The sequence below is a fragment of the Rhinatrema bivittatum genome, chromosome 4 (genome assembly GCF_901001135.1).
Source record: "Rhinatrema bivittatum chromosome 4, aRhiBiv1.1, whole genome shotgun sequence".
NCBI classification, from domain to species: Eukaryota; Metazoa; Chordata; class Amphibia; order Gymnophiona; family Rhinatrematidae; genus Rhinatrema; species Rhinatrema bivittatum.
This window is the reverse complement of record NC_042618.1, coordinates 378,194,812-378,217,898: the sequence shown is the minus strand read 5'-3', so window position 1 is coordinate 378,217,898 and position 23,087 is coordinate 378,194,812. Positions and strand designations below refer to the sequence as shown.

Sequence of the window (23,087 nt, the reverse complement as noted above, 5' to 3'; positions counted from 1 at the left end):
ATGATAATGGACGTAGATACATCCAAGCCAATATTCAAAAGATTGAAGCACCTTAGCTAAAGGAGTTAATTGTCTTGATCTCCCTAAACCAACATTCCTCCAACTGAGCTCCTGTTTAAAGCAGATGGAGCAAGGGGTGGAGTCAGGTTGGGGAAGTTATATGCCTTTTGCTGATTTTCAGTACTAGGTACCTAACTCAGAATCTTAATTGCAGGAAAATAAATAGCAAGCCTTAATTTGGGGCTTATTTTTAGCCAAACTTAAGCCCCTAAATTATGTGCTAAACATAAGTGCTCAGCCTTTTTTGAATTTTGGCCTCATAGCGGTAGGTATATAGACGATTATTTCTGTAATTTAAGAAGTCAGTATTCAAAGGGTGTTCAGCGCTATTTAGCCAGATAAGTGTAACTTATCTAGCTAAGTAGTGGTTGCTGAATATGCGTGTATGTTCAGCAGCCAGGGCTTAGCTGTTTAAGTTAGCCATATAACTTGTGGACATGTAGTGGGTGGAGCGAGTTAGCCATGTAAGTTATGCAGCTAACTACTAATATTCAGTCTTAGACACAAAGGTTATGCGCCTAAGTTAGAAGTGCCACAAGAACATAAGAACATAATAAATTTCCATACTGGGTCAGACAGAGGGTCCATCAAGTCCAGCATCCTGTTTCCAACAATGACCAAACCAAGCTACAAGTACCCGGCAAGTACCCAAGCACTAAGTAGATCCCATGCTACCGATGCCAGTAATAGCAGAGGCTATTCCCATGGACTTCTCCTCCAAGAACTTATCCAAATCTTTTTTAAACCCAGTTACATTAACTGCACTAACAACATCCTCTGGCAACAAATTCCAGAGCTTAATTGTGCATTGAGTGAAAAAGAATTTTCTCCGATTAGTTTTAAATGTGCTAATTGCTAACTTCATGGAGTGCCCTCTAGTCCTTCTATTATCTAAAAGAGTAAATAACTGATTCACATCTAGACCTCTCATGATTTTAAAGACCTCTTTCATATCCCTCCTCAGCCATCTCTTCTCCAAGCTTAACAGCCCTAGCCTCTTTAGCCTTTCCTCATAGGGAACTGTTCCATCGCCTTTATTATTTTGGTCACCATTTTCTGTACCTTCTTCAGTATATCTATATCTTTTTTGAGATACCAGAATTGCACACAATACTCAAGGTGCGGTCTCACCATGGAGAGATACAGAGGCATTATGAGATTTTCATTTTATTCATCATTCCCTTCCTAATAATTCCTAACATTCTGTTTGCTTTTTTGACTGCCTCAGCATACTGAGCCAACGATTTCAATGTATTATCTGCTATGATGCCTAGATCGTTTTCCTGGGTGGTAACTCCTAATATGGAACCTAACATCATGTAACTACAGCATGGGATTATTTTTCCCTATATGCAACACCTTGCACTTGTCCACATTAAATTTCATCTGCCATTTGGATGCCCAATCTTCCAGTCTTGCAAGGTCCTCCTGTAATTTATCACAATCCGCTTGTGATTTAACTACTCTGAATAATTTTATATCATTTGCAAATTTGATAACCTCACTCGTCGTATTCCTTTCCAGGTCATTTATAAATATATTGAAAAGCACCGGTCCAAGTACAGATCCCTGAGGCACTCCACTGTTTAGCCTTTTCCACTGAGAAAATTGGCCATTTCATCCTACTCTCTGTTTCCTGTCTTTTAACCATGTAATCCATGAAAGAACATCACCTCCTATCCCATGACTTTTTAGTTTTCTTAGAAGCCTCTCATGAGGGACTTTGTCAAATGCCTTTTGAAAATCCAAATACACTACATCTACCAGTTTACCTTTATCCACATCTTTATTAACCCCTTCAAAAAAATGAAGCAGATTTGTGAGGCAAGACTTCCCTTGGGTAAATCCATGTTGACTGTGTTCCATTAAACCATGTCTTTCTATATGCTCTGTGATTTCGATCTTTAGAATAGTTTCCACTATTATTCCCGGCACTGAAGTCAGGCTCATTGGTCTATAATTTCCCAGATCGCCCCTGGAGCCCTTTTTAAATATTGGGGTTACATTGACCACCATTCAGTCTTCAGGTACAATGGATGATTTTAATGATAGGTTACAAATTTTAACTAATAGATCTGAAATTTCTTTTTTTAGTTCTTTCTGAACCCTGGGATGCATACCCATCTGGTCCAGGGATTTGTTACTCTTTAGTTTGTCAATCTGGCCTACTACATTTTATGGGTTCACAGTGATTTGGTTCAGTTCATCTGACTCATCAACCTTGAAAACCATCTCCGGAACTGGTATCCCCCCAACATCCTCATTAGTAAACACAGAAGCAAAGAATTAATTTAGTCTTTTTGCAATGTCCTTATCTTCCCTAAGAGCTCCTTTAACCCATTGATCATCTAATGGTCCAACCGACTTCCTCACAGGTTTCTTGCTTCGGATATATTTTTAAAAGTTTTTATTATGAGATTTTGCCTCTACAACCAACGTCATTTCAAATTCTCTCTTAGCCTGTCTTATCAGTGTTTTACACTTAACTTGACAATGCTTATGCTTTTTCCTATTTTCTTCAGATGGATCCTTCTTCCAATTTTTGAAGGATTTTTTTTGCCTAAAATAGCCTCTTTCACCTCACCTTTTAACCATATCTGTAATCATTTTGCCATTCTTCCACCTTTCTTAATGCGTGGAATACATCTGGTCTACGCTTCTGAGATTGTAGTTTTAAACATTGTCCACGCCTGTTGAACACTTTTAACATTTGCAGCTGCACCTTTCAGTTTTTTTTCCTACTATTTTCCTCATTCTATCAAAGTTTCCCTTTTGAAAATTTTGAAAAGTTTCCCTTTTGTAGATTTACATATTGTCCACCTTCCAGTCATTAGTTCAAATGTGATTATGTTATGATCACTATTGCCAAGTGGCCCCACCACCGTTACCTCTCTCACCAAATCCTGCATTCCACTAAGAATTAAATCTAAAATAGCTCCCTTTCTTGTTGGTTCCTGAACCAATTGCTCCATGAAGCAGTCATTTATTCCATCTGTAGAGCAGGTCTAAACTTTTCAAACTAGTTTATTGACATTCTATATTCAACTGTGGAATAGACAGTACCATATTAAAAATTCCATCCTCACCTGCCTATTGACAGCAGACTTTGCAATTTCATATTAACGTAAGTTTTTTTAAGAAAAACATTTCCCAAAATAGATGAAGAAAAATAAAATAAATGCTTATGCTTTATGTCCTTGTCATAGATGGAATATTGTAGTAGATTTCATATATTATATATATTGTGCTACTTTTCCAGAAAAATGTTTTTATAAAGAATATTTGAGGAAAATGTAATAACACACAACCTACTGAGGTTACATAACTCATATGGAAGCATAGTAATGATGGCAGAAAAGGACCAAATCTTCCATCCAGTGTGCCCAGCAATCTTCTTATTGTAGTATCTGTTGCACCGTGCAAGTTATCCCCATGTTTTTCTTAAGTGTAGCAATTGCTGTTCCCTGCAGTTATCCCCAAGCCTTATGCTAGCCCATAAGAATTTACTGCTAGCAACATTTTTAGTGGGTGATGAGCCTTTTTGAAAATTCAGACATTGCTGCTTGATATTCTTTGCTTATGGACTTGGCCTTAGAAGCCGTCCTGCGCTTTTTCCCTTATATCTACATATCAGTAGCCCAGACCATAAAAGTCAAGGCTTATGTTGGTTGAATTCAATTCCTCCCCCCTGCCCCCACCATCAAAATGAAGAGCGATATTCCAGATGCTTTTATTGGTTAAAGGTAGCAATCCCATGCCTTCTGTTAAGTAGTAACTGCTGCTCCGTGAAGGTTAACCCCATGCTTATCAGCTCCCCAGACCGTAAAAGTCAGGGCCCTCGTTGGTTCTTGTCTGAATTCAGTTCCCCCTCTGCACCAGCAAGTTACCCTCATGCACCCTTTTCTTCATTTACATCCTCTGTCTTTTAGGGATTCACAGTGTTTATCCAATATGCCTTTGAATTCTTTGACTGCTTTCGTCTTCATCACCTCCTCCAGAAGGACATTCCAGGCATCCAACAACAGAGTTAGATAATTGCATGAATTAGCAAGAAATATTCCACCTAAAGCAATGTAGTGTTTGCTCATTAGAAATCTGTTTGTTTTAATTTGAGTGCATAGTGATTTGTTTTTGCCTGCCCTCTTTTTCCACAAAAAATATTCTTGTAATATTCTGCTAATTTTCTTGTTCAACAGTTCAATCATTGTACTGAAAGACTTATCTGTATCTGTACTGAAAATTTTATTACAAACCAAAATGTTATATTGACATTTAAGATACATAGGTTCCATTACAAAACAATGGGCTGATGTACTAAAGGCATGATCCCATTTTCTGTCTATGGAAAAGAAATGCTTAGAACATCTGGCTTCATATGTCTCAGTATAGATGTTTCAGTCACGCAACTGTATGTAATAAAAGTATAGATATGATCAGTAGAGTTGACCAATTTCAGCTTTCCTGACACATAAGCCCCTTGTATGTGGGGAAATATGTACCTCGGTATCGCTCAATGGTTAGAGCACTCCTTGAATACTGTTTGCAATTCTGTTTGCCACATCTCAAAAAAGATATAGTTGCACTGGAGAAAGTACAGAGAAGGGCAACCAAAATGATAAAGTGCATGGAATGGCTCCCCTATGAGAAAAGGCTAAAGAGGTTAGGGCTGTTCAGCTTGGAGAAGAAACAGTTGAGAAGGGATAAGATAGAGGTCTACAAAATCATGAAAGGACTTGAATGGGTAAATGTGAAATGGTTATTTATTCTTTCGGATAATACAAGGTCTAGGGGGCACTCCATGAAGTTATCAAGTAGCACATTTAAAACAAATTGGAGAAAAATCTTTTTCACTCAATGTACCATTAAGCTCTGGAATTTGTTGGTTGAGGATGTGGTTAAGGCAGCTAGTGTTGCTTGGTTTAAAAAAGGTTTGGATAAGTTCCTGGAGGAGAATTCCATAAACTGCTATTAATCAATAGGGAATAGCCACTGCTTGCTGCCAGCTATAGTAGCATGGGATCTTTTAACGTTTGGGTACTTGCGACTTGGACTGGCCACTGTTGGAAACAGGATACTGAACTTGATAAACTCTTCGTCTGACCCAGAATGGCATATCATATGTTCTCATATTACTATAAAAAAAAATGTTGAAGAGGGCCCTGACAAATCTCCGAGGTCAAGCAGGATGGCAAACCTCACGCATGGATGATATAATCAGATCAAGCCCGGCACAGAAATTTGATTTCAAAGTTTCTAGAAACATAAGAACATAAGAAAATGCCATACTAGGTCAGACCAAGGGTCCATCAAGCCCAGCATCCTATTTCCAACAGTGGCCAATCCAGGCCATAAGAACCTGGCAAGTACCCAAAAACTAAGTCTATTCCATGTTACCATTGCTAATGGCAGTGGCTATTCTCTAAGTGAACTTAATAGCAGGTAATGGACTTCTCCTCCAAGAACTTATCCAATCCTTTTTTAAACACAGCTATACTAACTGCACTAACCATATCCTCTGGCAAAAAAGAACTTTCTCCAATTAGTTTTAAATGTGCCCCATGCTAACTTCATGGAGTGCCCCCTAGTCTTTCTACTATCCGAAAGAGTAAATAACCGATTCACATCTACCCGTTCTAGACCTCTCATAATTTTAAACATCTCTATCATATCCCACCTCAGCCGTCTCTTCTCCAAGCTGAAAAGTCCTAACCTCTTTAGTCTTTCCTCATAGGGGAGCTGTTCCATTCTCCTTATCATTTTGGTAGCCCTTCTCTGTACCTTCTCCATCGCAATTATATCTTTTTTGAGATGCGGCGACCAGAATTGTACACAGTATTCAAGGTGCGGTCTCACCATGGAGCGATACAGAGGCATTATGACATTTTCCGTTTTATTCACCATTCTCTTTCTAATAATTCCCAACATTCTGTTTGCTTTTTTGACTTCCGCAGCACACAGAACCAACGATTTCAATGTGTTATCCACTATGACGCCTAGATCTCTTTCTTGGGTTGTAGCACCTAATATGGAACCCAACATTGTGTAATTATAGCATGGGTTATTTTTCCCTATATGCATCACCTTGCACTTATCCACATTAAATTTCATTTTCCATTTGGATGGCCAATTTTCCAGTCTCACAAGGTCTTCCTGTAATTTATCACAATCTGCTTGTGATTTAACTACTCTGAACAATTTTGTGTCATCTGCAAATTTGATTATCTCACTTGTCGTATTTCTATCCAGATCATTTATAAATATATTGAAAAGTAAGGGTCCCAATGCAGATCCCTGAGGCACTCCACTGTCCACTCCCTTCCACTGAGAAAATTGTCCATTTAATCCTACTCTCTGTTTCCTGTCTTTTAGCCAGTTTGCAATCCACGAAAGGACATCGCCACCTATCCCATGACTTTTTACTTTTCCTAGAAGCCTCTCATGAGGCATGCCCTTCTGGGAATGTGAAGGATACCATACTGTCCCACATCTACACAGGGTCCCCTTCAGTCTTAACTTTTCTACAGAACCCACAGATCGCAGTTCTTTGTCTCTCTTGCTGTGAAGGAAACTTTGACTTCCTGAGAGGTCCCCATGATCTTTATTTCTTCACCTTAGTCAGGTAGATATTTCAGTCTTGGTTTATATGTTTTCTTTTCTTTTTCAATGGTTGTGTGGTGTACTGGCATCGGTGCATTGAAGTGGTACTGGTTGTGATGTTTTGTGAAGTCATTTGATTTTGCTGCACTCATTTTTTGCCCGATGCCCTTACCAGAGAAAAAGACCTGTGGCTTCAACAAATACCCCCTGTGTGAAAGGTTCATGTCTATCATGGATCCCCATAATAAATATATCCTTTACTTGGGGGCCAACCATGACATGTGAAGGTGTCTCCTGTGTGTGACTGTGACCCCTTTGGAAAATCCTGACTTATTGGTATCTGCATCAGAGGCATTGACATAGAAGGTCATGAAAGCTGCATTGACCACTAGTGGTGCATCAAAATCGGAAAGGCATTGGGCCTCCTCAAAATAGATTGCCAGGAAAGATGGACCATCATCTGTCATCTCTCATCCAGAGATAGTGAAGGATTCAGCTTCTTCAGTCTAGCATTGCAGAGATCTGATGACAAGCTTCAGGAGAAGGCCAAGAAGCATCGAAATTGGTCTTCGTCAATGCTCAGTGCTGATAATGGGGATATTCTGGCAGCAGCCTTCAATCCCCCAAAGCATTCCAGGGATGAGGAGAGCTCATCCTCTGAATAATCCCAGGAATTAGCTTTCTGTGAAGATGAGAGTATGAAAATGGAAGCAAACAATGACTCTTTGGTTATTTTCTGCTAAATAAATCAGTTTTATTCCCTGATCTGCATCTTATTCTGAATCAAAATTGTATGCAAGTGACTACAAAAGGGTAAACATCCCAGTTCCAGCAAGTCCTAAGGCCAACCACTGATTCACCTATGGAAGACATGGCCTCTCCTCTTGCCTCCCAGGCCATGTTGGCATCAGCAGTCTTTGAGGAGGAGCTGGATAGGAAAATGCAAGAGGCCTTTGACCAAAAAATACAGAGCATCAGTGCTCCAACATCAACAGCATTGGTTTCCCTGAAGATGGATGTCCAGCTGATACTGGAATCTCTGCTGATGCCCAGTGTAATGGCATAAATACCAGTTCCCGAAGGAGAATCAATATCAGTTACTGCACCATTGGTGATTTCCAGCCCATCAGGGAGAAAATTTACACAAAATTCAGGAATTTATCAAGTCTAGGTTCCATCAGAGAAGCGCTCCCCCTCTGAGACATTGCCTGCTAGCCAAGTGAGATCCAGATCCACATCCCCAACCTATTAGGTTTTAACATACCTTGGGGTATGACTATGGATCCAAGGACTTCTCTGATTAGGAGGTGTTAGCAGGTCTCCCTTCTGACCCCTCTCCTCCAGAGGAAAGGAGAAGGTCTCCTCCTTAGGACCTCTCCTTTGCTGGCTTTATCCAGAGAATAAGGATGCCATGCCATTTACATTACAGAAAGAAGAGTCCAGAACAAAGATGCTGGAAATTCTCCAATTTCATGGCAATGCTAGTCCATGAGATCCTTCAGGAAGTACAGATGGAGGATGTGGGAGAGTCCCCCTCTCTTTGGCTTCAGTGAACAAGGTGAATGCGAGATATAGTGTTCAGAAGGCTTTCATATTGGTGAAAGGCTTCCATATTGGTGAAACAGCTGCTGTTTTTCCAATCAGTGGTGGTCAAATCTAGTCAGTGGTCAAATCTAATCAGTGGTGGTCAAATCCACTCTCAAGAGTCCAAAAGACAGAAAATACAAAAATGTTTTTTTGTAATCAAAAACAGATTTTTGCCCATTGGCATTGTTTCAGGTGTTCTCCTTTCTTCATTTGGGGCAATCTTTAGCTAGGGATTCCCCAAGTGTGAGGACTCCCATCCTACATGTCCTCAGAAAAAGCAAAGTTGCCTATCTGCAGCAGGTATTCTCTGAGAACACCAGGCTGTTAGTCCTCACTAAACCTGTCTGTCTCCCTTTGGAATTATTTTTTTCAAGGCTGCACTAAATTATAGATGGAAGGGGCTCCTGCATGAATGTATAGCAGTATGGCATGCTGTATATGCTCAGTAGGGCATGCGCAAAATTTCTGGAAACTTTAAATCAGTTTCTATGTTGGGCTCCATCTGATGATGTCACCCATCTGTGAGGACTGATACCCTGTTATCCTTAGAGAGAAGCTGCTATAGGTAAGCAGTTATGCTTTTTTATCGGATTCATTATTGTAAGCAAATTATGGATTGCATTTAATTTAGATAAAGTATCCGTCTTTACACTATGTTAAACAACACATTTATTTGTTTACGTGCTAACATCTTTTAAAAAGGTCTGGAAAACACTTTACATTTTTTATGATATTTAGCAAATGTTTAAGAATGTAGGTATGCCATTCTTGGCTTACAAAGAGAAATGTATATCATTTTCCTACTGCATATTCAGTGGGCTAAGAATTAATAGGTTAGTCACATCTGTGGAAACATTCATAAAATATATTTTGGAATTAATATAGACGTGCCTTTATGTTTTATGAAAATATGCACTTGTAACACTAAAACTGTATTGTAGAAAATTTTCATTGCATTATATCATGAGTGATAAATACAACTTTAACAAAAGTATAGCAATGAAAAAAAACCTATATTTTGAGTCTGCCTCTATGATAAAAGCCATTGTGCTATGATTTAGGAGATCCTGGTTCAAATACCCATCCATTGGAGCCACTTAGACCTGGATATGTCCCAGAGATGGTAGTTCAATTCCAGGGAGGGAGTTGAGCTGTCTTTCACCACTGGCCCCTACTGACCAAAGAGCAGCATTGATGGCATGCCTCAAAATAGTGTCCCTCCCTTCTTCAGACTTTCAAGAGTTTCCCAGAACTGCCTGTTCATGCTATCTCAGAAGAGTTCAAAGCCAGAGCATGAAAAAAGGGAAAAGGCCATAAAAAAAAAAAACCCAGGACAAAATATATACGATAGGAAAGTTTAGATCCCTTTTCTAGGCTACAGAAAGTGCTACAGATAACTGTCGCTTTTCTTTCCAACACAACTTTCCATGTTCTGAAACTAATTTGCTATACTGTTTCTCAAAGCCTGCTCAAGGACTTCCTGTGGCAGAATAATGTGGTTCTTATTAAGTACATCCTATAAGACCCAAGAGAATTGTGTGCAAAGGAAATAAGATTGAGACACAAATGAATTTCTATCCTCTAGTCAGATATATGATATTGATGACCAGGATGTATATGGAAGTTTTGGTGACAGACCAAGACAGAAAATTAAAGCAAATGGCTGACAAATTGGCTGTCCTTACTTGCAAAGTTGACAAGTGGTCTATACTGTTGACTAGAAAGATGATATGCAGGCAACAGGCCAAATGACTAACAAGGTCAACAAATCTGTTTGAAACACATGCCTTAATACAAGTTCTCTTTATAGAGGAACATTGTTTTAGTCCTAAGGCAGGGAACATTATTTCCCAGCATGCTTTTTGTTATCTTTATACAAAGAAATATAAACAAAAAGGGTAATTTTGAAAGGGACTTCTGTGGGAAAATCAGTGCTTTACCCGCCTTGCCCTTTAGAAAATTATGCAACTGATACATGCCTGAAACTATGTGTACACGCACTGGAGCAGATTTTAAAAGGTACGCGTGTGGCGTACATTTGTGCGTGCTACCCGCGCGCATGTTATAAAATCCAGGTTCGGCGCTGCAAGGGGGTGCACACTTCCCTCAAGCCCTCCAATGTAGCCCTTGAAGAAGATACCTAATACGAGGTGGCCAAAATATTGGACTCCAGGAGGGTCAGGAATAAGCTGTAGTACCTCATAGCCTGTAAAGACCATGGCCCGGAAGAGAACTCCTGGGAGCCAGCCTCCAACCTCCAAGCCCCCCCAGCTAACACGTGAATTTCATCAATGATTCCCCAGGAAGCCTAGGCTCAGAAGATTGGGGAGGGGGCTTCGGAGGGGGGGTACTGTTACATTTGGCAGCTTACAGGGCTGTCCCGCGAGCCACTGCACTCACCCCGACACCTCTGCCATGCCTTTAAATCCTCACATCAGGAACGCCGTCGAGCGCAGCATGGCCATATCTCCCTCCATCCAAGTTCACTTTAAAGCATGCATGTGCCCAACATTCCAACTCTTAAAGGGGCCATGGCAGGAAAGTCCCCACAGCATCCTTTGATGACATCAGCTGCCTTCCCTACTTAGGCTGGTCTGGGCACTTATCCAACACCTCAGCAACAGGTCCTCTGGTGCGCTTACTGCCTCAGTGTGTGTTGCTAGTGTTTGTGTCTTGTTACTGCTTTCCTGTCTCTTGTCTAGTTCCAGTGTTCCTGCCTTGCTTTATCCATACCTTGCCCTTGCCTTGTCTGTGCTCTTCTCTAGTCTTTGTCTTGTCTTGTCTTGTCCCATTCCCCTTGTCTTGATTTCTCAGACTCTAACCCTGGTCTGGCCCTTGACCTTCCCTGAACATGACCTGGACCTGCCCTTCTGCTTCGGACCTGACCATGCCTTGTCTGCTGCCTGCCCCGACATCTGGCTTGTTATCCATATCTGCCATCTTCTGCCTGCCCCAACCTTCACCTCGCCTTGGACTCTCGTTCTTGGACTGCCCTAGGGACCCACCTAAGACCTGCCAGCCACCAGAACCCTAGGGCTCAACCTGTGGGAGAGGCAGCTGATATAGGCGAAGGTCCAGTTGGTCCTGTGACAGGGCTTGCTGCCAGCTGTCAGTGTGGGCCAACTGAGCTTGCTCACTAGGCAGCGCCAATCACACCACAGCACCAAGTGTCCACTATTCCTGTGAGTGTTTTTAACTGCTTTCAGCAAAATAACATAAATGTGAAGGCATACAATTATGTCTCTAGCCTTTGTGTGTTTCTCTTCATAAAACACAGAGGTTCATAGCAACTATTAAGGAAGTGGAACATAGTGGAATAATTTTTTCTTATGTTCCAATTAAATAGCTCCTTTAGCTGCAGATAAATTTGGAATGAGAGACATTTTCACGTGTTGACAATCTCCCACAGGGTCCTGGAGTATGACTATATTATGAAATGCAGAGATAAAGCCTGTCAACAATTTTGGATGCCTTGGTTATCACTTCAGCAGTCTTGTGGCTCCAGTGTTACTCTCCTAATCTATGCAGTTATTGAAAATGCTGCATTTTCACTTTTTACTTCAAAATCGATTTAAAGCCTCATTGTTCTATTTCAGCTTGTAAAACCTTCAGAGGCCAGTGATTGAAATAATTGACACGGCTCATATCAGACAAAGATTTGTATGTTAAATTGCATAATTAGTTTTAATTACATAATTATGGTGTTTAATGTGTGGGGGTGAAAGGTTACTATTACATTTAGAAGTTCTGTCAGGAATACACACAAGTAAGCAATAGAGTCTTATCCAGTGTTTCTTTAGCTTTCTTTAATATGAGTTCAATGCATTCTTTTGGTGATCTATCCTTGACCTTGGATATTTGATGATTATGGCAAATAATATATTGCAATTCTGCTGTTTAGAGTCATAGAGACACCTTTGTAAATGAATAAAAGCACTTTTGAAATAGCTTCATTTATATTTAAAGTACACTAAATCATCTGCATGGACTAGCAGCAATTTAAGATGATTGGGTATGGTAGTTAAGCGAAATGTCCGTACTTGCAGAAGGATATTTTTATTAGACAAAAAGTACTTACAATATTGTTAAGGTGAGGAAAACCTAAATATGTTACAGGTTAAGAGGACATCCTCTACTTATCTTTACATTATATTCTTGTTCTATTTTATTTTATAAGAGAATTTACTTTTTTAAGGTTTAGACCTTATTATGAAAAAGAGGAGTACATCAACATTGTTGGATGTACAATTCGAAAGTGAATTCTGTTATATTGGCTACTCAATTTGGTTATTGCATAATATACATTTTTCACAAATGCATCATATTTAGATTCCAGACTCTTTATGTTAACCTCTTTTCATTGTACTAATTCTGCAAAATTATACATTTAGGGCAAGATTTTAAAAAACCTGTTACCGTTAAAAATAATCTCTGGCTCAGTATTCAGATGCACTTACCCAGCTAAAAGTGTAGCTGAATGTCTGGCTAAATGTTGCTGGACAAATTTTCACTGGCTAGATTTAGCAAATTTGACTGGTTAGCTAAGTCCTCTTTAAAAATAAAAATAAATACAATGTTTGGCCAGCCAGGGGACGGCCTCACTTACCCTCTGATCCTGCAGCTCACTCCATGGCAAAGACCCTGCCATGTTGCCTCCTCTTTGGTCCCCCTTAGGCACGCACTGAATGTTAAGGACCCTGAGGCAGGAAACTAGGAACGGCGCCGGGAGACGATGTCAGCACGAACTGGGAATTTAAACCCCAGTTGCGCTCCCAGCCAGCACCATATCAACAGATCTTCCTGAATTATCTGCACTGTATATTGCTCCATGTTGCTGCATGCCTTGTGCCTTGATCCTGTTCCTGTCTTTCCATGTCTCTGCTTTGTCTTCTGCCTAATCTTGCTTGCTTCTGGTCGTGTTCTACCCTGCTCCTGCCTTCCCTTCTTGCCGTGCCCTGTTCCAGTGCTGCCTTGTCTCCTGCTGAGTTCTGTTCCCAGTTTCCTGCCTTATCCCACTTCTGTCCTTGTCTGTGACTTGTCCGTCTCTGCCTTACTTCTGGTTTTGACCTTGGTCCTGGATACTGAGTACTCTTCTGGATCTCTATCTGCTCCGACCTGTGCCTGAAGCCTTGACATTGCCTGATCTACACCTGCCTTGACCTTTGCCTGGACCTTGGCACTGTCTGCTCGCTGCCCGCCTTGACCTCAACTTCATCTGACTGCTATTTTTGTCTAGAACATTGCCCTCTGGAGAAAGTGGCCTTATTTTTATTTCTGGACAAGTAATTTTTCTCTTTATCCTTAGGCTTCCAGGTCAATTGGAACCAGCTTCCTCTAGGAATTTTTCCCCATTTTTTTTTCATCCCTTTCCCTGAACAGTATGACTGGGCCTTTCAGAAGACTCTTGCCAGCATGAGGGCTGTAAGGGAGAGGCCAAGAAGAATATCTTCAGCTCTGTTCATTGGCTGGCAGAGATGCTTACAGTAGCATCAGCCATCTACCCTTCATTTCTGGGCCTGAGTACACCACTGAATCCAGATCTCCCAAGTCATGGCATATAGCAATCTGAGATTGTCTCTCCCCTTTCCCATCTAGCCCAGCCCATCACAGCAAGAGTTCTGGGCCAGAGGTCTCAAACTGCAGCTTTCTTCGTAATCTAATATGTGTGCACCCTGAGTCTATGGCTCTATTTGTGCTCTGCATATAAGGATTAAGTAGTACTTATTTGCTCTAGTTTTTTGGCTAGTATAGTTCCATCTTTTTTTATGACTATTTTATGTATAAAAGTTATTACAATTACAGTACTATTCCAACTACATTTCTTGATAAGTAGCAGTCATTTTGAAACTATAAGTGCTGTAGTTTAATAATTTTCTTGGCTCCTGTGTGTAATCTGGTGAGAAATATTATTGTATTGACAGGAAAATGAGTAATGCGAGCAGTGCTCAGCAGGCCTATATCACAGGAAATTTAGTTTATAGGGATCCACAATGAGAAGATTGGTGAGCATTAAGCCAGTCTTCAGATTCCATGTAGTTACATTCCTGTTTCCTGGCAAATCCAATTTAAAATTCTCACATTGGTGTTTAAGGCACTTCACCAGGTTGTTCCTTAGAGCATTCGGACTGCGATATCCATATATCTCACTATCAGTTCCTTACACTTGCAAGGGGCTATGTACTTGAGATTCTCACAGTCAAAGCAGTCTGCCTTGTGGGCACACAGCTGCAAACCTTTGTAGTAATTGCCCCCACTTTGTGGAATCAACTACTTTTAGAGCTGTGACTGATTGGCCGTTGCAAGAAATTAAAGGCCTTTTTATTTGCTCAGGCCTTTATTTAATATACTGAATACTTAACCGATTTTGAGAATTTGTTTATCGTATTGTTATATCTCTGTATGTATTTCTTCATTTTAATGTTTCTCTATATTTATGTTGTGCTCCACTGAGGACAGATTACTGGATTAGTAGATTATACATGTTTTAAAATAAATAAATAAATAAATGTATGTTCTAAATATATAGGAGGTATAAGGTATAAAAAGAAAGCTAACAGCTTTTGCCTTTGGAACTTATGGCTGTGATGAATTCCAATCTTGGCAATATATCAATATTCAAACCTAAACTTCTATATAAATTAGCTAGATAAGACTTATCCAGCTAAAATCCATGGGATATTCAGCAGGATGGCTATGTTGCTGCATATCCTCATCAAAATCACCACTTAGCCGGATAAGTTATAGCTGGCTAAATTAGACCTGCCATGGTCTGATTTATCCAGTTAATTTAACCGGATAAGAACAAATATCGCTACTTATTTGGCTAAGTTTCATTGGATAAGTAGCACCACCTGATCCACCTACTCTCTGCCCACAACTTACCTGGCTAAGTGGCAGCCACTGAACATAGCTGAGGTAGCATTTGAATATCAGCCTCCTTATGACTGCAAAGTAAAGGCAAGTCTTGACGTCTTATAAAACTCAATAAGAAATAACATTGTAACACATTGGTTAATACAATTAACAAATACATTATTAAGAAGCCTAATATCTGTGCATTTCTTTTTTTCAAGCATTCTTATTTTTATCTTTACATCTCAACTACATTTTTCCCACCAGATGATCCCATCACTGTTGGAGGCACATAGCCACGGCAAAATCTCATGCTGTACATTGATCACCTGTCCAACCTTTGCCTAGAGTATGGTCCCCAGTTCATTCCAGAGTTTCTACCATTACCTGCCTGAAAAAGGAGAAGAGGAAGTGAAGAAGGAGGAGGAGACATCTGACAGATCCAAGTAATGTAACTTAACACCAGAGCAGGTTTGTGTACTGAATGGTTTGATAATATTGGCTGGTAATACAAGTAATATTAATTTTCTTTCATATGGCATTCATAAAAGTCTGAGATTAATGAGGATCTATGTAATGCAGCAGGAAGTGGTTTGGGCAGAAGGGATGGGACCTGTGATCCTTATCAGCAGTCAAATTCTATGTTCCATATTCTGTGAAGTTAAATAAATGGTTGCCTTGCTTATTTTTTTCCAATAATCTTTGAAACAGAATGCATCCAAAACTATCTTTAGGCAGGTGCAAAAGGTACAACTGCACCAGGCCTCATAGCCTAAGTTGCCCTCTGGTGGTCAAACTACACAAGCCTAAGGATCTCTCTAACATGGGTGGGTGGCAGGAGAAAGTAATTGGATCATGTGCTCAGGCTCCACCTCTTCCCTAAGCAGGGAAAGCTTCCGGAGACATTTGTGGGCCCAGCTGCTAGGAAGGTATGGGGACGGCAGTATCATGCCAAGCCCCACCCCAGCCTAGACCAGAATCTACCAAATGTTTTATTTTCTTTATTAGGAAACTAAACTTCTTCTTTCTTCTAATTAATATAAAACATGGATTCTTTACAGGTTATAAAGCCATGTGTTGGCCCAATGCAAGATTTCTTCAGTGATGATGAGCTTTCAAGACTAATTAGGCCTTTTCTACTAAATGATGTTGATCCAATACATGGCATCATAATCTGTAAAGATTCCAATTTTCTACAGGCCCAATACAATTACCAGAACTTTGTAGTAAACTATAAACATGAAATTCAAAATAATTTAGTTATTCCATTAGTACTTGAAATGAATGACCATATGATAACCCTTAAGCAAATTTCATTACCACATGACTGATGCAAAGAAAAAAATTATAATATTATAAAGTCCAGAATATGATCATAACTTTGCCTGGACCTGCACACCACATAAAGTATATGACTAAGCCTAGAGCAGCTTCATTTATTTTGTTATTTTTTAAAAGAAGCACACCTGTTTTCAATGAAGCTTCATTACTCGAGGCATGTTTAGCCAGTCTTTCTCTTCCACTTCCACAAGAATTCTGCTGTGCACAAAGCAGGCCAGTTCTTTTAAGGACTACTACTCCAGGCATCTAGAATGGCCCACACACAATCCTGGAACATGCATTGGATTTTCCCTAAGTAAAATATGAACTGATGACCTTCTGACTGTAAAGCAAGAGAGCTTATCTGTTGAACCACCAATATCCAAGCCATCAATAAGTTTCAAATGGCAGTCACAGACTTTACTGGGATAATAACTTCAGCTTGTCATGGATTTGTTGCTTAGAGAACAGTTTCATTAATGGAGTGGCAGAGAAAATTTGCTACTGTTCATTTTTGTGGCTTGAATACCTTAATAAATCATTGTTTATTGAGATATTTATGTTAATACTTCATGAACTTGCCATTCTTATATCGTATTTATTTTCTAAGACGGTATCTGGATTTTTTTTACTTTCCCTTCTAGCCAGGCATGACTGATTTTAAAATAAAAAGCCAAAAATGGAAAGAGAGAGCAAAAGCCTAATAAATGTTTTTATTTTGTTATTATAAATGTATCATTACTATTTGTACACCATATTAAGTCCATTCTAAACAAAACATGGATTGTATTTTACTTCTTTCAAGGCATGTTATATAACTAATGAGACCTAATTTTGAATTGATTCCCGTACAACATTTTAAAGTAGTTAAATTAAAATAATTTAGGAAATAATAAGACTGCAGGTGAACTTAAAAAATGTTAGTATAAGATCATGCACTTGGGGTATTATAACTATGCTAATGTGTAAGTTAGAAATAAATGCTTTAGATACATATAAATTAAAAAAAAGACTTTGGCATCTAGCTAAACAATAATCTAATAAAGACAAGTCAGTGTCTTCCAGCTGCTAGCAAAGCATCATGGGTCCTTATGTACCTCAAAAGAATAATTATCAGTAAGGAAAAGGAGATATAACCCTCCTCCTTGCCAGGCTAACTGGAGCCCTGGGCAGTCCAGAGGGTCTTTCTCTAAAGTTTTGGCCAGCTACAGGGAAGGGAGTTGGGATCCCCTGTAATGTTATAAAAAAGAGCAAGGTTTGATACCATTATGAGGAGCCCTTGGTTGTTTGCAGTTTGTTAACATGACAAAGAAAATTGATGGCTGCATTGAGTTGGATCTCATGGAAAAGGAACTGGGATTTTTAATGGGTGTCTTGACAAAGATTTCAACTTTATTTTGGATACTAGGGAATTTTAGATTGAAGTTAAATTGTGTAATGAAACAAATTTTGCTCTTTGATTTGTATGTTATTGATCATGTTTGTGTGCAAATAGCTTTGGCTTAGCTAAAACGAAGTAATTCATAAAAATAAAATAAAGTTCCAGGCAGTGGGGGTGCCCCTCTGATGACACAGCCTACCAGGATCCCCCTCTGATGACACAGCCATGCAAGAACTTACACCTTGTACTGTGTCACGGAGAAGAAAATTAGCTGATGAGGGATTTCCCCCAACAGCAGCAGGGCCGGAAACTTGGGCAAAGCCAAACAGGGTCTTTCGCCTGACCAGTCATCTCCTCCTTGGGTTAAGCCCACAGATTCTGGTGGCCAGTAGGGCTTTCCAGGTGCAATACATGGCTGACAGAAATCAGGAGAGGCAGCGAACAAATTAAGTCAGGGTCCAAGCAGGAGGTTAAGACAAGCCACAAGGGCAGCGGGAATTTAGACCCAAGATAGCGGCATAGCAAGACGAACTAGTGCATCGCTCCTGCCCTAGGCCGTTTACCTCATGAATCCATACCGCATTCAGCGTGGAAGCACAGAGCTAGAAAGCGCTTAGCTTCAGAAGCACTCCTAGCATCTCCTGTGGTGCGACCCATGGACATCCATGTCCGGCGTGGATCTATAGCTGGAGAGGGAAGCTCGCTGACTGGCGGACGGGGGGCAGCAGAGCCCGAAGCCAGTATAGAGCTACTGATATATTTTTCCCCAGCAGAAAGGTCGTTGCCCGTTAACCCCCAGTGGGTCTCTACCAGAGCCTGTGCAGTTGGGGCAGGAAGACTAGGCCCAGTACATGATCTTTGAGGCTAACGTTAAAAACACTGTTGGAGCTGCTGTGCTGGAGACTAGGGACATAACAACAGAGACCCTGGAGCTTCAAGTTACCGACCTGGTAAGGCCTCAACTTTACTCCTTAGAGATGTTATGGGAAACAATCAATACTATGAAGAAGAATATGATAAAACAGCTTCAAACTATAAAAAATAATGTTAAAAGGCTTGAACAATGGATGAATGGTGTGGAGCATGAAGTTCTGAAATTGAAAGAGAAGGTGGATTCTATTAAGGTAAATTTGGAGAGCAATATTAACATTCAGCAAACGCTTATAAAAGAAAATCAACAATTGCAAATGAAGCTGGATAATATGGAAAATCAGATGAGAGGGAGAAACCTGAGGTATATAAACTTTCCTAAAGTTGCATTTATTTCACCAAAAGATTTATGGAGAAGATACTTAATGGAGGTTTTTAAAATTCCAAAAGGTACCTTACCTATTATGGCGAAAGTATATTACAAGCCTCCATTAAAGAAGAGAGAAATGGATAAAGAACATATACAAGTTTTAACATCAAAAGGATCCCCAAAATTGGATATTTCTGCAGTACTAGACCAAACAGAAGAAAACATGTCATTAATAATAACTTTCCTACTAGAGTCTGATAAAGAATGGATTTTTAAAAAATACTTTTCTCATAGATCTGAGGTTTTCTTAAATCAAAAAATCCAAATATTTCCAGATATATCTAGACAGACACAAAGAAGGAGACGACAATTTGTATTGTTGAAGCCTAGAGCTCTTAAATTAGGTTTATTATTTGCTTTAAAAATTTCCATGTAAATGTTTAATAAAACATCAAGGGGTGTCATATTTGTTTTATCAACCATCATAGTTGACTGCTTTTTTGGTTAACAAAGCAGCAGGACCTCAGTTTAGTTCATCACCGGTCTCTGGTTAAGAGCTCATCAGGTTGAGACTTCTAAAGAGTAGAATGATTATTAGATGTTTTTTCTTTAAAATGTAATTATAATTGCATTTATAGTTATAGAAATATACTTTATTCATATTTGAAATGTAAATTTCTTCTGGATTGTGTAAATTTTGGGCCGAATAGTGTGCTTGATAGATATGTGACATAATTGTGTAATAACTAATTGGAGTTTATTTCCTTGTTAATTTGTGCTTACCACTTGTATTTCCTTTTCAAGTGAATTTACTTGGAAAATAATTGTAAAAGTGATAAATAGAAAAAAAAAAAGACAAGCAGCAAATAGATAAAGTCAAGTTCCAAGTAGGTCAAGGCAGATAGCAAACAGACAAAGTTAGGGCCAGAAATAGTCCGAGTCAGCAACAAGATCTGTCCAAGAAAGACTGACAGGGAAGGCAAGGCAGTGCAAGGGAATAGGTGGGATCTGGGGACTGGCTCTGGCGGTAAGGGCTGGAACAGGAAGCAAGGTCTGGAACTGAAGAAAGAGACTGTCACTGAAGGCAGGCAGAGCTTAAGATAAGGGCTGGAACAAGAGGCAAGGTGGTCGTGGGAGGCAAAGACTGGGACTGAAAGCTGACAGTGAGCAGGGGCCACAGGGAGGACTAGAAAGGACAAGATAAGGACCTACAGGTCAGGACAAGACCTGGACTAGACCATGAGAGCAGGGCAAAGAATATACAAATTTAGGCTAACAGGAAACTAATGCAAAACAAGATGTATGTAAGAAAAGACAAGAGATCTAAGCAGGTCACAAGGCAAGGCAGAGCAAGACTAGCAAGCCCAAAGGCCACAAGGCAGGACAAGAAGACCAAGGAAGAGACAGGATAAGGGGAGAAGGCTGAGGAGGCCACAGAACAAGATGGAAAGGTCAAGGAGGCCACAAGGCAAGGTGAAACAAGAAGACCACAGGGACCATGCAGTTGCAAGACAAGGCAAGTTGGGCCAAAGGAGGAGCCAAGATGACTTGATAAAGAGGCACTATGCTATGGGAGAGGCAGGGCTAAATAGGTCTGGGCTTGCTGAGCCATGGGACCATCAAGAAGGTGGCTAGAATGGTAGAGAGCGTGGCTCCATGAGGATCTCTGTTTGGGTGGGGGGGGGGGGGCTGCCTAGCAGCAAGGATAGTTACATACTGCTGCTGCTGAAGCAAGTGGAGAGACATGGTGCGCTGGTGCCTCGGGCCAAAGTGCATTGGTGCCCTAGGCAGTCTCACGCACCCCTTCCAGTAGCTCTAAATATCACTTATGAATATGACTTATATGGAATTTCAAGTACAGTTTTGATCACTTCAGTACCAAAAATATATGGATGAAACCGAGGAGTTCAAAAGACATCAACAATACTTTTAAGAAGATAGAGCAATTACAATGACAGGAGACATTAAAAACACTAGTATGTTTATGAGATAAAAAAGGAGGTTAATGGAAATATAGCACCGAATAAGAATTTAAAATATATGGATTTATGTGAGATACTATTCAGGATGCAAATGGTTGGGACCAGGGGGCATAGGCTAAAGCTGATTAAGGACACATTAACTTTAAACTTGAGAGAAACAATTTTCACAGTCTGAATGAAAATGTAAAAATACATTATATAAAAAGCAAAATGAGAATTTAAATTACAGTGAAGTATGAAATTGTAACCGAACTTTATTGGCACCTGTTAGAATGTACGATAACCTACATTTACTTACCTTAGTCTATGTGCCTATTTGTAAACCGTTGCGATGGTATATAACTTAGCGAATGTCTTTATAAAATCAAAATCTGTGTAACTATATAGTAAAGTTATGCATTCGTTTTCTGAAAATGCAACAAAAAAACCTTGTTTAATTTTATTAGAAAGCAAACTGAAAAAAATGCCACCAAAGTGTGATTTTTTTTCCCCATTTACTTTTGTTTTGGAAATGAGGAAAAAATCCTAAGTGCCACTGAAATGTAAAAATTAAACACTCCTCTTGGGCCTTCTTGTATCCTAAACTTTTGAGACCTGATCTTATCCCATCCATGGGATCGCAAGCACAAGAAGCAGTAGAAATGAGGCAGGAGTGTTTCCCAGCTGCTTCTGGCCCACTAGGTCCCTTTCTTAAAATGGCACCGGCAGCTGATAGTGAAGGGCCAATCCCTATTCAGACCCGAATTCTGAATGAGTATTGGCTCTTCAGTTGCCAGTGAAGTGTCAGACAGTGAATAAGTAAAGTGAATAAATTAATTCCTAAGTACTGGGAACTGTCATAGCTATTGGCACTTTATATATTAAGTGAGAGGACAAAGCTATGAGATTCTGCTTCTTCTACTCTGTATTTGAGAGCTTTTGGGGGGTTCTGGGTGAGAGTCAGGATTTACACAAATAATATTTTGAAGGTAGAGAAAGAGGGATGTGATCACCCTCATTGAACATGATATTTAAAAAAAAAAGATTTAGGGGACAGAAGGGTTTCTATTTAATCCAATCCTTTTAAAAAGAGATTTGGGGGGTCATGAGGGAGGGGTGGATTCGGCTGCTGCTCTTTCCTTTTTTGCTTCTTTTTTATATTCAATAAGCCAGTGAGTGGCAAAGTTATCCAATTAACTTTATCTGGGTAACTTTAGCTAAGTATATTCGATGGGAAACTTAACCAGTTAAGTCCTAATGAATATACCTGCTAAAGATACCCAGTTAACTTTGACCGGGCTATCTTGCCACTCACTGACCTACTGAATATAAACCTAATTAATGTTTATTAATTGGATACTTTTCCAGCACTCCCCAGGACCCCCTCTCTATTTTCCCTCAAATGGATATGGGACCTCTTGGTGTTTCATTTGAAATTTGAATCAAGTAAAAAAGGCAGCAATTTGGGAAGCAGGTAAAGCCACGATGAGAGGGAAAATAATTGCATATGTCATCAGACAGCGGAAACTAGTTAACAAACAGCTCATAGATCTCGGGAAGGAAGTACATGCGGCAAAACGTAAGTTGGTGATGCATCCCTCTAGTCAAGCCAAACAGAAATATCGGGACTTATTGAACACTCTAAATTGTTACAATCATCGCAGGACACAACACGACTTACTCTGCTATTCACATAAGCTTTTCAGATTTGGAAATAAAATGGGTAAATTATTGGCGAACCAAGTCCGAGCCCAACGTGGAACGGCATTTATTGCAGCCCTCAAAGACAGACAAGGGGTACGACACACCTCAGGCTCAAAAATCTGCGAAATATTTAGAACATTTTATGAGAATCTTTATGCTGCAGAACCTCAGGCCCATGCAGCCGCTGAGGAAATACTTTTTTCAGCTCCCTTACTTTACCTACACTCACCACTAAGTAGTTACAAGTGTTAAATGCCCCATTTACAATACAGGAAATCTGGGAAAATATTGGGTCTAGTCAGTCACACAAAGCACCAGGTCCAGATGGTTTTAATGCTGACTACTATAAATTGTTAAAATTGGATATCGGGGATTCCTTGAGGCT

At 39.8% G+C, this 23,087-nt stretch overlaps 1 protein-coding gene across 5 annotated transcripts in view; it reads left to right on the top strand.

Annotated features, from left to right (window-relative positions):
- The window catches only part of ERC2 (ELKS/RAB6-interacting/CAST family member 2), a 1,638,183-nt gene that overhangs the window by 1,383,076 nt on the left and 232,020 nt on the right, over positions 1-23,087 (top strand). For 4 of the 5 annotated variants that reach the window (XR_003856601.1, XR_003856602.1, XR_003856603.1 and 1 more), the window contains one exon: positions 15,364-15,567. The gene's annotated coding sequence lies outside the window, so the exon portion shown is untranslated. Of the gene's footprint in view, positions 1-15,363; positions 15,688-23,087 lie in introns of those variants that run through there. The other variant, XM_029600911.1, reaches the window with a different exon arrangement.